Source organism: Hemiscyllium ocellatum, chromosome 9, assembly GCF_020745735.1.
Source record: "Hemiscyllium ocellatum isolate sHemOce1 chromosome 9, sHemOce1.pat.X.cur, whole genome shotgun sequence".
In the NCBI taxonomy this organism is placed as follows: Eukaryota; Metazoa; Chordata; class Chondrichthyes; order Orectolobiformes; family Hemiscylliidae; genus Hemiscyllium; species Hemiscyllium ocellatum.
The window spans coordinates 25,538,941-25,553,261 of NC_083409.1; positions in this window are offsets into that span (position 1 = coordinate 25,538,941).

Sequence of the window (14,321 nt, forward strand, 5' to 3'; positions counted from 1 at the left end):
TGTTTGTAAAGAAGGTTTTGTTTATGCAAAAACATTTCTATCCTTACAAAATGTCTTTGTGGTTCTCCTTTAACAGCGTCCCTTGAATATCCTAGAGAGTGCTTTGCACTTGACCACTTTCTGGGCTAGGAGAAAGTGAGGGCTGCAGATGCTAGAGATCAGAGTCGAGAGTGGGATGCTAGAAAAGCACAGCAGGTCAGACAGCATCTGAGGAGCAGGAGAATCAACATTTTTCTGGAATGGCAGGACCCATTTTTCACATTTGAGCAGCAAATATTTACTTATTGCTATTTCTCCAAAGTTTAATTTTCTGTAAGGCTGAGTTTCCTATGGATATCCCCTCTAGGTGACACATTACTCAGGCAGCTGCTTCCAGTCACTTGAGTAATGGTGGGGCAACAGAATGTAAAATAAAGTAGCCTATGTGACCAAATCAAAAGAGTTGATTTTCTTTTAGAAGCCTTCATTTCTCTCCCATTCCCCTGCACTCTCCCAATCTTCCCATCACTCCCTGGGAAGAGTCAGGTTGCCTCCCAATGCAGGGCACACTTGTCTCTCTCACAATAAATAGTCATAGAGATGTACAGCATGGAAACAGACCCTTCGGCCCAACCCGTCCATGTCGACCAGATATCCCAACCCAATCTAGTCCCCCCTGCCAGCACCCGGCCCATATCCCTCCAAATCCTTTCTATTCATATACCCATCTAAATGCCTCTTAAATGTTGCATAAAGTCATTCTAAGGGCTCTTGATAGTCTACTAAATTTTTTCACTTAGTTCACTTCTGCTCTTGTTTAACCACAGTAGAAAAATAAAAATCTACTCCTTTGCCACTTTCCCTCAGGGGGTTCTTACATTGTGTGTGGGCGACAAGTGCCAAATGTTGGTTATATAGTACTCTTTTTCTGAATGTTGGCTGCGCCTTTGGACTTGATCAAGGGGAGGTATTTATTCTTCTCATGATTGCTGTTTATTGAGATGCTCTTAGAGTGCAGAAATCTTGCACGGTGCCATGGTTTATCTTGATGCTAGAGATGAGCAGACACTGGTTAATGTCATGTAATTTCAGTCCCTGTGTCTCATCCTTCGACATTGTCTTTGACGTGGCTGTTGTGGAGCTAAATGATGCGGAATGACGCAATAGTTTTCTTTCACATTCCAAAGCTCACTTTATACATAATTGCACTTGTGTAAAAGTGGTGTAGGGCTTGGCTATAAAGCTTTGAAACTGGAGTGTGCTTTCTCTGCCAGCTGACGCTTGGAGAGAGTTTCCAAGTGTGGCTCCAAGTTCTACAGACACATTTCTATTTATGACTGGCCTAAGACAAAGCACAAAAGTCGAGACAACTCAGTAAGTAACAAAAACAGCAGTAATGCCATCTGAAAATAAGATCTTTTCCAATTTTCAGTCTAGGGAATAGGATTTCTACATATTTTCAGAAGTGTTTTTAGATCTCCCACAGTGCTGTTCGGATAGTGCTGCTGGCTGTAGCAGGGTTGTAAAGGGTGCCTTAATAATCTGGTCAGTCCCCGAGGCTGTTATTGTAAATAGACAATAGTGTACCACCTTGTCCCGAACAGATGTTCAGGCACAGAGATCAATACAAGGAATTGCAACTGCTTGTAAATGTCAGGCTGCACTGGAAAGTCAGGCTGTCCAGTAGCTACGTGAAACTTCTTAAAATTGTGATAACACATTCAGCAGCGCGTGCCACACTATGTCAGTTGTATGCAGCACAGATTTTATTAGAATTGTACTGAACTGAGAGACTTGCATGATGTGAAGAAACTGGGATTAAGAACAGGAGTAGAACATTTGGTCTGAAATCTGTTCTCGTAGAGATCACGTCCCACTTCCTTCCACATAGATCTAGAGCTGCACAAACCCCTAAATGTTTTCTGCTAAATAAAGCTGACCCGGCTTTGGTTGTAGTTTGTGCTCGAGTGTTCATAGCTTTTACTGCCATTTCAGTGGAAAGGTGTTTGCTAATTTCATGCCTGGATCTGGTATTGTAGTGTGTCGACTATGTCCTGTAGTCTAGACTTCCCCAATCAGTGAAAGTGGTTTCTTTTTATTAAATAATTATTCCTTTTGGTATCTTGAACACTTTGATCAAATCAACTTGTAATCTAATTTCAGGGAATACAACCCTGGTTTCTGTTCATTATTTTAACCCTTGAACTCCAACTATTACTTTGGTAAATGCACTTCCACCAAGGTTTGTCTGTCCTCCTTAAGGTTCAGAATTGAACACTGTACTCCCAGGTATCGTTTAACGAGAGTTTTGTACAATTATTGTTTGACTTCCAAATCTTTAAATTGCAGTTCTCTCAATATAAAGGTCAGCACTCTATGTGCCATTTAGATTATTTTCTGTACCTATTTGTGACATTTTAAAGATCTGATATCTGCCTTCTGTATCTCCCTGGTGCTCCATTATTTATAGTTTTACATCATTTAGAAAGTACTGCCCTTGTCCTTCTGATGTCTAAATTGACTGAGTCACTCTTGCCTCACAGAGTGTCCATTTGGCACAGTTTGCCTGGAAACCTAATAGTATAATACCTCATTGTAATTTATTTACAGCTTGTGGGGGTTGCTGGTATTTATTCTCTAATTGACAATGATATTACATTGAATTATGTAGCATGTACTGCACTGAACAGGGCACAGTCCATGCTAGTGTTTTATTTCTGTATTAGCTCTGTCCCACTACTCTTTTTTTTCCACCACCATTAATATATCATGATTTTCCTTTCTTGTCCTTATTTTTCCGTTCAATCACTCTTGGTGGCAGTAAATTCCACATTCTAACCATTCTCTGGGTTAAAATAAAATCTGTTGGATTTATTGCTAACCGTCTTATATTTATTACCTAGTTTAGGTCGACTCCACAAATAGAGGTTTCGTTTCTGCATTTATTCTATCAAGCCTCTTCATAACTGAAGACTTTGAACATGTCACTTCTCTTTTAAGAATAAAATCTCCAGCTTGTTCAATGTTTTTCAAGGATTGTAACCTCTCTGTTCTGGTATCAACCTTATAAATCTTTTCTGCACCTTATCCATACTTCTGCACCCTTTTTGTAATAGAAATGAGATTTGTGAATACTCACAAAGATATTGTAACCAAGGTTTTACAGAAGTTTTCTATTTTTCAGTTCTATCCCTGTAGAATTAAACAGTATGCAGTCATGCAGCACGGAAACAAACCTTTCGATCTCACCAGTCCCAAACCAAACATAGTCCCAAACCAAAGGAGTCCCACTGCTTGCCCTAGGCCCATGTCCCTCCAAAAATTTCTTATTCACGAATCTATCCGATGTCTTAAATGCTGAAACTGTACTTGCATCCACCACTTTCTCTGGAAGTTCATTCCACACACAAGCCACACTTTGTGGGGGGGGAAAATTACCCCCATAACTTTTAAAAATCTTGCTCCTCTCATCTTAGAATATGTCCCCTAGTCTTGAAATCCCCCACCCGAGGGAAAAGACACCTGCCATTCACTTTATTTATACCACTCATGATTTTATATAAATTTCTAAAGGTCATCACTCAAACTGCTATGCTCCAGTGAAAAATGCCCCAACCTATTCAGCCTCTCCTTAGAACTCAAACCCTGCATTCCTGGCAATATTCTGATAAATCTCTTCTGAACCGACTCCAGTTTAATAATATCTTAATATCTAGTGCTTTGCTTCCTCTTTGCCCCCCCCCCCCCCGTTTTAGTCTTGGTAATCAACAATGCTACTTTCAGTTCATGCACCTGTATAAATTAAAGTTCTTACCTAACTCCTAAAGTCCTCTGAGATTGTTTTATTACTCTCTTGTAAGTACAGGAATCACATTAGCTGGTTTATTCTTAGGGCAGAAAGGGTTACAAGGAGATTTAGAGATGTTAAAAATTACAATGGATTTTGTTAAGAGTAGGCAACAAGAAATTGTTTCTCCTGACTGCTAGGTAGGTAAACAGGAAAGGAATTTCAGATCGATAGCAAAGGAACCAGGTGAATTAAATGGAATTTCACAGTAAGTTGTTTATAATCTAGAATACATTGCCTAAAAGAGCAGATTCAACTGTAACTTTCATTAACAGCAATTGAATTAATATTGTTAACAAAACATGAAATTTAGAGGGAGCAATGCTGAAAAACATAGGATCAAGAATAGACCATTTCAGCTTGTTTTGCTATTCCGTTAGATCATGCCCGATGTGCAGCCTAACTCATATACCTTTATCCCATTTTTTTTTTCTACGGCATGGAATTAGGCCCTTCAGCCCAACCTGTCCATGCCGTCCAGTTTTCACAATTAAACTAGTCCCATTTGCCTGCATTTGGACCATATCCCTCCATACCTATCCCATCCATGTGCCTGTGTAAATGTATCTTAAATGGCAAAAATTGTACTCTCCTCCACAAATATCTCTGGCAGCTCATTCAAGACACTAACCACCCTCTGTGTGACAAAATCGCCCCCCTAGACCCTTTTGTATCTCTCCCCTCTCATTTTAAACCCATGCCCTTTAGTTTTCTTTAATGTTAAAACAAGGATATTTTTGTTAATCAAAGTTATTGGCAATTTTAGCATCAATTGCTGCTTGTGAAAGAGTGCCAAACTTGTACACCAGAGTAAAATAAATCTTCCTAATTTCAGTGCTGAAGGTCTGGATTCAAGTTTCTGATTGTGTCCCCCTGCCCTCCTCAGTTCTATACTCCACAAACAGTGTATGAAGTTTCTATCTAACCTATCTGCCCTCTTAATATCTTAAAGATTTTGACCAAGACACCTCTTAACCTTCTAAACCTCAAGCAAACACACCCTTAGTTTATGCAATATCTCCTCTTAAGTTATAGTTGCATTCCAAGTTTTGTTTTGATTAATTGACAATGCACGTCTCCAAGGCAATTTCTCAGGCTCCCTCTCTGTCCTGTAGTTGTGGTCTAACTAGAGCCTTGGATGTTGCAAAACACTTTTAATCCCTTGTATTATAGTTATCTAGGTATCTAGAAAAATGCTAACCATTTAAAGTCTGGTTGAAGATTTGTAGCTCGGGTGTCCGTTGTTGTGGTTCTGTTCGCCGAGCTGGAAGTTTTTGCTGCAAACGTTTCGTTCCCTGGCTAGGGAACATTATCAGTGCTATTGGAGCCTCCTGTGAAGTGCTGCTTTGATGTTTCTTCCGGTATTTATAGTGGTTTGTTCTTGCCGCTTCCGGGTGTCAGTTTCAGCTGTAGTAGTTTGTATGTGGGGTCCAGGTTGATGTGTCTGTTGATGGATGTTCTTGCCGCTTCCGGGTGTCAGTTTCAGCTGTAGTGGTTTGTATATGGGGTCCAGGTCCATGTGTCTGTTAATGGAGTTTGTGGATGAATGCCATGCCTCTAGGAATTCCCTGGCTGTTCTCTGTCTGGCTTGTCCTATGATGGTAGTGTTTTCCCAGTCAAATTCATGTTCCTGGTTGTCTGAGTGTATGGCTACTAGGGATAGCTGGTCGTGTCGTTTTGTGGCTAGCTGATGTTCATGGATGCGGATTGTTAGCTGTCTTCCTGTTTGTCCTATATAGTGTTTTGTGCAGTCCTTGCATGGTATTTTGCAAACTACGTTAGTTTGGCTCGTGCTGGCTATTGGGTCCTTTGTTCTAGTGAGTTGTTGTCTGAGTGTGGAAGTTGGCTTGTGTGCTGTTATGAGTTCTAAGGGTCGCAGTAGTCTGGCTGTCAGTTCTGAGACGCTCCTGACGTATGGTAGTGTGGCTAGTCCTTTTGGTTGTGGCATGTCCTCGTTCCGTGGTCTATCTCTTAGGCATCTGGTGATAAAGTTGCGTGGTTATCCGTTTTTGGCGAATACCTTGTATAGGTGTTCCTCTTCCTCTTTTCGCAGTTCTGGTGTACTGCAGTGTGTTGTGGCTCTTTTGAATAGTGTCCTGATGCAGCTTCGTTTATGTGTGTTGGGGTGGTTACTTTCATAGTTTAGGACTTGGTCTGTGTGTGTTGGTTTCCTGTGTACCCTTGTGGTGAATTCTCCGTTGGGTGTTCTCTCTACTAACACGTCCAGGAATGGGAGTTGGCTATCCTTTTCCTCTTCTCTCGTGAATCGTATTCCTGTGAGTGTGGCGTTGATGATTCGGTGTGTTTTTTCTATTTGTGTTTTTGATGATTACAAAGGTGTCATCGACGTATCTGATCCAGAGTTTGGGTTGGATTTGTGGTAGGGCTGTATGTTCTAACCTTTGCATAACTGCCTCTGCTATGAGTCCCGAGATTGGTGATCCCATGGGTGTTCCGTTGATTTGTTCGTATATCTGATTGTTGAATGTAAAGTGTGTGGTGAGGCACAGGTCTAGTAGTTTAAGTATGCCGTCCTTGTTGATAGGTTCGGCCTCCTGTGTTCTGTTATGTATGTCCAGTAGGTTGGCTATAGAAAAAAACACACCGAATCATCAACGCCACACTCACAGGAATACGATTCACGAGAGAAGAGGAAAAGGATAGCTAACTCCCATTCCTAGACGTGTTAGTAGAGAGAACACCCAACGGAGAATTCACCACAAGGGTACACAGGAAACCAACACACAGACCAAGTCCTAAACTATGAAAGTAACCACCCCAACACACATAAACGAAGCTGCATCAGGACACTATTCAAAAGAGCCATAACACACTGCAGTACACCAGAACTGCGAAAAGAGGAAGAGGAACACCTATACAAGGTATTCGCCAAAAACGGATAACCACGCAACTTTATCACCAGATGCCTAAGAGATAGACCACGGAACGAGGACATGCCACAACCAAAAGGACTAGCCACACTACCATACGTCAGGAGCGTCTCAGAAGTGACAGCCAGACTACTGCGACCCTTAGAACTCATAACAGCACACAAGCCAACTTCCACACTCAGACAACAACTCACTAGAACAAAGGACCCAATAGCCAGCACGAGCCAAACTAACGTAGTTTACAAAATACCATGCAAGGACTGCACAAAACACTATATAGGACAAACAGGAAGACAGCTAACAATCCGCATCCATGAACATCAGCTAGCCACAAAACGACACGACCAGCTATCCCTAGTAGCCATACACTCAGACAACCAGGAACATGAATTTGACTGGGAAAACACCACCATCATAGGACAAGCCAGACAGAGAACAGCCAGGGAATTCCTAGAGGCATGGCATTCATCCACAAACTCCATTAACAGACACATGGACCTGGACCCCATATACAAACCACTACAGCTGAAACTGACACCTGGAAGCGGCAAGAACATCCATCAACAGACCCATCGACCTGGACCCCACATACAAACTACTACAGCTGAAACTGACACCCGGAAGCGGCAAGAACAAACCACTATAAATACCGGAAGAAACATCAAAGCAGCGCTTCACAGGAGGCTCCAATAGCACTGATGATGTTCCCTAGCCAGGGAACGAAACGTTTGCAGCAAAAACTTCCAGCTCGGCGAACAGAACCACAACAAATGCTAACCATCGTTTACTTTCAGTATTCATGACATTTTAATGAACCGAGTACACACACACTAATGTTCCTTTAAACATCCACTGTTTCCAGCTTTGCATCAGTAGGAAGTATGCTAACCCATCTGTATCCATAATAAGTGCCTTCATAGTTACCTGTACTGAAATCCATTTGCCACAGTTTTACCTATTCATTCAATATCCAATGTAATGTTTGGATCTTCATATCATCAGCAAATTTGGACACGTGGCTATGAATAACTGCAGTGAATAGTTGAGGCCCCAACACTCATCTTGCAGGATCGCATTTAATCAGTCACAATACTTCCCCATTCTCCCTATCCTCTGACCAGTCAGCTGATTTCCTAAGCAGGTACTGTAAATAGTTTGCTTTCAGGTCCATGGGTTAGACCTTTAGCCAGCAGTCTGTAATGAGAGCTGTCTGGAAATCCAAATGAGAACATTTACAGATATTCCCTGTGCATTACTTTAGTCCTGCCTTCAAAAACCTTTCTCTGATTGAGAATGAACTGTCCAATACAATTCCATGTTGGTTCTTTCTAATAGGTTGAACACTTTCAAGGTACTCAATCACTTTATCCTTAATTACAAACTCTAGTAATATCCTGTCAACACATGCTAGCATATCATTTCCTAGTTTTCCTCTCTTTTAAATACTGGAGATTTTCATATCCTGGTATATGAGAGCTTCAGCAGATTAGAATTTGGCATTAACAGACATTTCCTTTAAAACCATCTGACCTTGGGGAATTTTTACTCTTCAATGACATCATGTCCTGTATTGCTGTGTTTTTGCTTAATGTTGACTTTGGTGAGTGCCTGTCTCATTTGATATTAATTTCCTTGGGATTTTTTGGCATTTTAGTGCCTCTTTGTTGTAAATACTAACACCTAGTGATTATCCTCCAAATCCACCATTTTCTGTTTACTGATGATACAAAGCGAGTTGGAAAAGCTAAGTTGTGCGGAGCACACACTGTCTATAAAATTATATAAACAGGTTAAATGAGGGGACACGTTTAGCAGGTGAAGCATAATGTGGGAAAATGGAGATTTAACAAGTTTGCTAAGAAGAGTGTTACTCAGATGGAGAGAAATCACAGAAGGCTGCCGTGCACAGGGACCTGGCTGTTCTATATGAATTAGTATACAAGTACAGCAAGTAATTAGGTAAGCAAATGAAATGAAGGTATTTATTGTAAGGAATTTGGATTGTAAAAGTAAGGAAGAGTTATAAGAACTGTACAGGGTGTTGGTGAGATCCACACCCAGAACATTATACACAGTTTTGGTACTATTTAAGGATGGATATATTTGCACAAAGTTGTTCAAAGTAGGTTCATTCCTGGGATGAAGAAGTGATCTTATTGCAGCATTTAAGATTCTGAGTGGGTTTGACAGGGAAACAATATTTCCACTGATGTGGGATCTCAAACAAGGAGACATAGTTTCAGAATAAAGGAGGTGAGCCATCTTGTGTAGGTAGGCACAAGGAGGATTAATAATTTTTTCAATGGGCCATGTTACTTCTGACCACCATTGTAACTTTATTGTTCATTTTTATATGCGCTGCAAGTTTCAGCTCATGTTTCCTGTTTACAGCTGTGTTTCTTCATCTTTTTCTGATCTTTGTTTTTTTCACGTGTCAAGGCCTGTCTTTTTTTAAAAATCATTTTTCTTTTCCTTCTGGTTTTTTGACCCTTACCTAGTTAGATGTCCATGGCTGACCTCTCTGGCAAGTAAAGTTCTTGCTCCTTCGAGTTGGTATAGTGTTCTTTTTTAACATGGATAATATCTTATTCATTATCAGATTTATTCAGTTCATTGGCAATCTCGGGCCTACTTAACTCTATTGATTTGTGTTTTTCCCTTTTAATCACGACATTGTAATGTCTCCCTTTAGATTGTAATTATCATAAATTGGTTGAGTTCAGCATTAGATAAATGTTTGCGTACAGTTTGGCTGTTAATTAAATGGAACACATTACTCAATCTAGACTCTTGTTGGTTCTAAGACACTGCTGCAGAAACTGTTCCAGATATAGACATGAATTTCACTACCTTTCTGACATGCTGGCCTGCGTGGCCCAGTCAAAGTGAGAGTTAAATACCTCCATTAATGGCTGCTGCTACATGCTTGTCCAATCTGTATTTACACAATCTACTGCTTCACAGTTGCTATCAGGGGGCTTGTAACTTCTACTCTGTCTCTTAATTATACGTATAATAGCTTTCACTGGGTGGCATATCTCCGGGTACAATTATTTTTTAATTAATCATGTTCAAATCGGGTAGGTAGTGGAATTCTGTCTCAAAGGTAGGGACACTGCCACAATGCTATAAGAGTTGCCCTATATCAGCAGCGAAGTAGTTTCATCGTTAATATCTAAACGATGGGTGGCACAGTGGTTAGCACTGCTGCCTCACAGCGCCAGAGACCCGGGTTCAATTTCCACCTCAGGCAACTATGTGGAGTTTGTACATTCTCCCCGTGTCTGTGTGGGTTTCCTCCGGGTGCTCCGGTTTCCTCCCACAGTCCAAAAACATGCAGGTTAGGTGAATTGGCCATGCTAAACTGCCTGTAGTGTTAGGTGTAGGGGAATGGGTCTGGGTGGGTTGCGCTTCGGCGGGTTGGTGTGCACTTGTTAGGCCGAAGGGCCTGTTTCCACACTGTAAGTCATCTAATCTAAAGATACTCTTCCTTTCTGTCAGTTAACATCTCTATTGTGCCTACATCATAGAATTTTCCAATATCACTCAAGAGAAAGTATCTGGAGAAGAAAGCAGTGTTCTGATCAGCAAAGGATCATCTCAGCAAATCCTGTGGATGAGAATTGTCTTCCTCATCTTTCCCTCTGCCCAGAATACCTATTTATTTGCCTGTCCCTGCCTCTGTCTTTGTGCGTATAGTGGATAAGTTTTATAAGGGGAAGTTAGCATTTCAGTTAGTGGACTTGAATGCCAATGGTACATAATTGTTTACTTATAGTTGGAATGTATTTACTTGTAATCAGGAGCAATTCTTATTAAATACAAAAATGTCTGTGCTTCCTGGCAACCTAGATGTAAAAGTCAGGCAAATAAGACATAGGAGTGGAAGTAAGGCCATTTGGCCCATCGAGTCCACTCCGCCATTCAATCATGGCTGATGGGCATTTCAACTCCACTTACCAGCATTCTCCCCGTAGCCCTTAATTCCTCGAGACATCAAGAATCTATCAATCTCTGCCTTGAAAACATTTAGCGTCTTCTATTGAGGAATGATGTGAGAATAGCAGGGTTTGATTGCCAGCATGCTACCCCAGCGAATTGTAACATTATGGCAAATTAAAATAAATAAATGGTTAAAGGACTGGAATGTATTCCCATTGGTAGGTTATTCCAGTTGGGAAGTTGATTCTTGATCTTCCTTCTCCAGATATGTTCACTTGAGTACAGGAAGCAGATTGATAGTGGAAAATCCTGTGATGTAGGCACAATAGAGATGTTAACTGACAGAAAGGAAGAGTATCTTTAGATTAAATTACTTACAGTGTGGAAGGGACGTGCATTCGAACTGCTAGATGGCCTGTTGGTCCATTTGTCCAAAGGCATGGTATCAGTTTGTGCATTGAATGAGTGTTATTAGCACCATTGATCAGATGGGTGTTGGGAGATGACTTAGTGGGATCATCATTTACTGGGGTCAGTATTCAGGGATGCCTCACTGAGAGCAGCTCTCATGATGGCCACCATGTAGTTCAGGCCAGTAAAAGAAAATGTCAAACTATCCTCACGCTTGACAGGAAGATCATGTTGTTACAGCAGTGGCAGCAACACTGCACAGTCCCAGGTTATTGTCAGAGATATTCCTGCACCTCTATAACCTTTTTGCATGGTATATAACTAGTGGGCACTGTCTTTCCATTAGACTGACATGGGCATTGGTTAGTGAGCTGGGAAAATATGGTGAGATTGGAAAAATTACATTCTTAATGTGGAATAAAAAAATGTCCAATTCTGAATCTGAAAGAAGATTTCGAATATCTCCCACTTTCTTCAGATGTTGATTGTAAAGAGCCCTCAATTGGGAGAAGCAAATTCTTCACTCCTTTCCCAGCTTTCTGCACTTCAGTCATTTTGAAATTTTGATGTTTTTGCTCCCCGAAGCCATTCTTGCACTTGAGTTGGTTTGATTTATTATTATCACATGTACCTAGTTCTGTTTTGCGTGCAGTGCAGGCAGATCATACTGTACAAAGTGCATCAGAGTAATAGAACAGAGTGAAGAATACAATATTACTGTTTCAGAGAAAGTGAGATTTAAGAGAACATTGTAATTTTAACAGACTTAGAATTGAGTTTTAAAATAGCAGAATGATCATACGATATGGAAGAGTAAGGTTGGCTGTTGAGAGCCTGCACAGTTGCCACACTTTGGCACCATCTTGGCTCTCCCATGAAGTTCAGAGGGAGATTTCTTCCAGGTGCAGTACAGTAATAGCTAATACAGGGCTAAGCAATTGACACAAAAGACAGTGAATTATGTTAGCTACACTTGCATTGATCAAACCAATGTAGGAACTCTTGGTGATCAGTTTGGCATATCACTCTCTCCTTTGGAAAGCCCCAGTAAAGCCCTGTACTCCTGGATCAAAATAGTCTTGACTGTTCCTTTATTTGGAGGATTATGACAGTTGATTTTTAATTAGCCCTTTAAGCTCAGGCGGTGCTGATCATACTCCATGTCAGAAAGCTTCAGTAGGGCTCCATTAGAAAATTATGTGCACATGCAGACACAAAACCCATCCAATTATAATCGATGGAGAAAGTGAGGACTGCAGATGCTGGAGATCAGAGCTGAAAATGTGTTGCTGGAAAAGTGCAGCAGGTCAGGCAGCATCCAAGGAGCAGGAGAGTCGACGTTTCGGGCATGAGTCCTTCCTGAAGAAGGTGGTGGCTTACAATGCTTACACTGCTAATGGTGTCAGGGATCTTGAGTATTGTTGGAACTGCACTCATCCAGGAAGTTGTATTTATTCTATCATACCCCTGACTGATGCCTAAAAGGTGGTGGACAGATCTGGGGAGTCAGAAGGTGAATTATTTTTTTGCAGCATTCCAACTTCTGACCTGCTGCTGTAGCCACAGTATTTATATGACTGGTTTAGTTCGTTTTCTGGTCAATAGTAATCCTCAGGTTGATGGATAGTTGGAGATTCAGTGATAATGGCATTGAATGTCAAGGTCGAAGCCTGGTATTTATGTGGCGCACATGCTACTTACCATTTATTCAGAGGAGGTGGTGGTATAGTGGTAATCTTACTGGACTGATAATCTTAGTGTTCTAGGAATAAGCCGTGCTGGTATTCCCGCAGGGTTGAATGTCCAAACAATGATGGACAAGGTGTACTCAGCCTACCAAACAATTCCAAACCTTATCTCTGACAGAAATCAGGTGATTATAGTCATACAACCCAGAAACAGACCTTCAGTCCAACTCATCCATGCTGACCAGACATCCCAATCTGACCTAGTCCCATTTGCCAGTATTTGGCCCATATCCCTTTGAGCCCTTCCTATTCATATACCCATCCAGTTGTCTTTTAAATGCTGTAATTGTACCAGCCTTCACCACTTCCTCTGGCAGCTCATTCCAGACATGCACCACCCTCTGTGTGAACAAGTTACCCCTTCGGTCTCTTTTAAATCTTTCCCCTCTCACTTTAAAACTGTGCCCTCTAATTTTGGGCTCCCCAACTCAAGGAATAAGACCTTGGCTATTTACTCTGTCCATGCCCCCCATGATTTTATAAACCTCCATAAAGTCACCCCTCAGCATCTGACACTTTAGGGAGAAAAGCCAAAGGAAAAATGAAAGTACAGGGCAGTTTGGGAGAAAAGGACTTGCAATTATTCTCTGATCATCCATGGAGATGGAAACTTGTCTCACTCTGGTGTCGTGGTTCCATGTAGTAAGTACCCAATATACACAATGACCTCTATTCTAGTCAGAAACAGACTAGCTCTTGCTTAATTTCCGTGCATTAATGTCAAATGCATATGCGGGGCTGCCTGTGTCAGAATATCCACTATTCTTTGGGGAAGAACTACCTCTTGACTAACCTAGGTCTACCCTTGCAAGTCACCATTTTAATTTGTGAGATTCTTCCCCAATCAATCAAACAAATACAGTCTATTTCCATTCTCTTATAAACTGTGAGCAAACATATCACCACTTAGTGTACTCTTCTCTAAGATGTGGCTCCCAGCTCCTGAGCTAGTTTGACCTTCCTCATTGAGCATCTAGGTGATTCCTTCAAAAGACAATCCGTTTTGTGGGATGTGTCTTTACTAGGGCCTTGTTCAGTGTCCCTTCTGTATCCAAGTAATCACAGCAAGGATCCCAAATGGTCCCCTGAAGTACCTATCCTATTGGTGACGTTGCCCTGACTGGTCTCTGTCTTAAAGGTGGTATACCTTTAGCCTCTTTCCCCAATAGTTAGACATTATGGGTGGGCAAAAGGGATACCATACTTGACCTATCTCTCCTAAGGTTGATATCAACCAGTCCAGTCACTTTGTCCATTTTCAGATCTCTAGTTCTATCAAAAGCAGTGTGTCCATCAATGTTAGTATTAATTCATATCAGGAACAATGTTTTGTTAATGATAGTTATGGTTGGTAATGGCATTTGAGGGGGGATATTACTGTTGGTTGGAGTTGTACTTGGCACATAAGATGGTCGTGGTTGTTGGAGGCCAGTCATCTCAGCTCCAGGACATCTCTGTAACAGTTTCTCAAGGTAGTATCCTCGGCCCAACCATCTTCAGCTG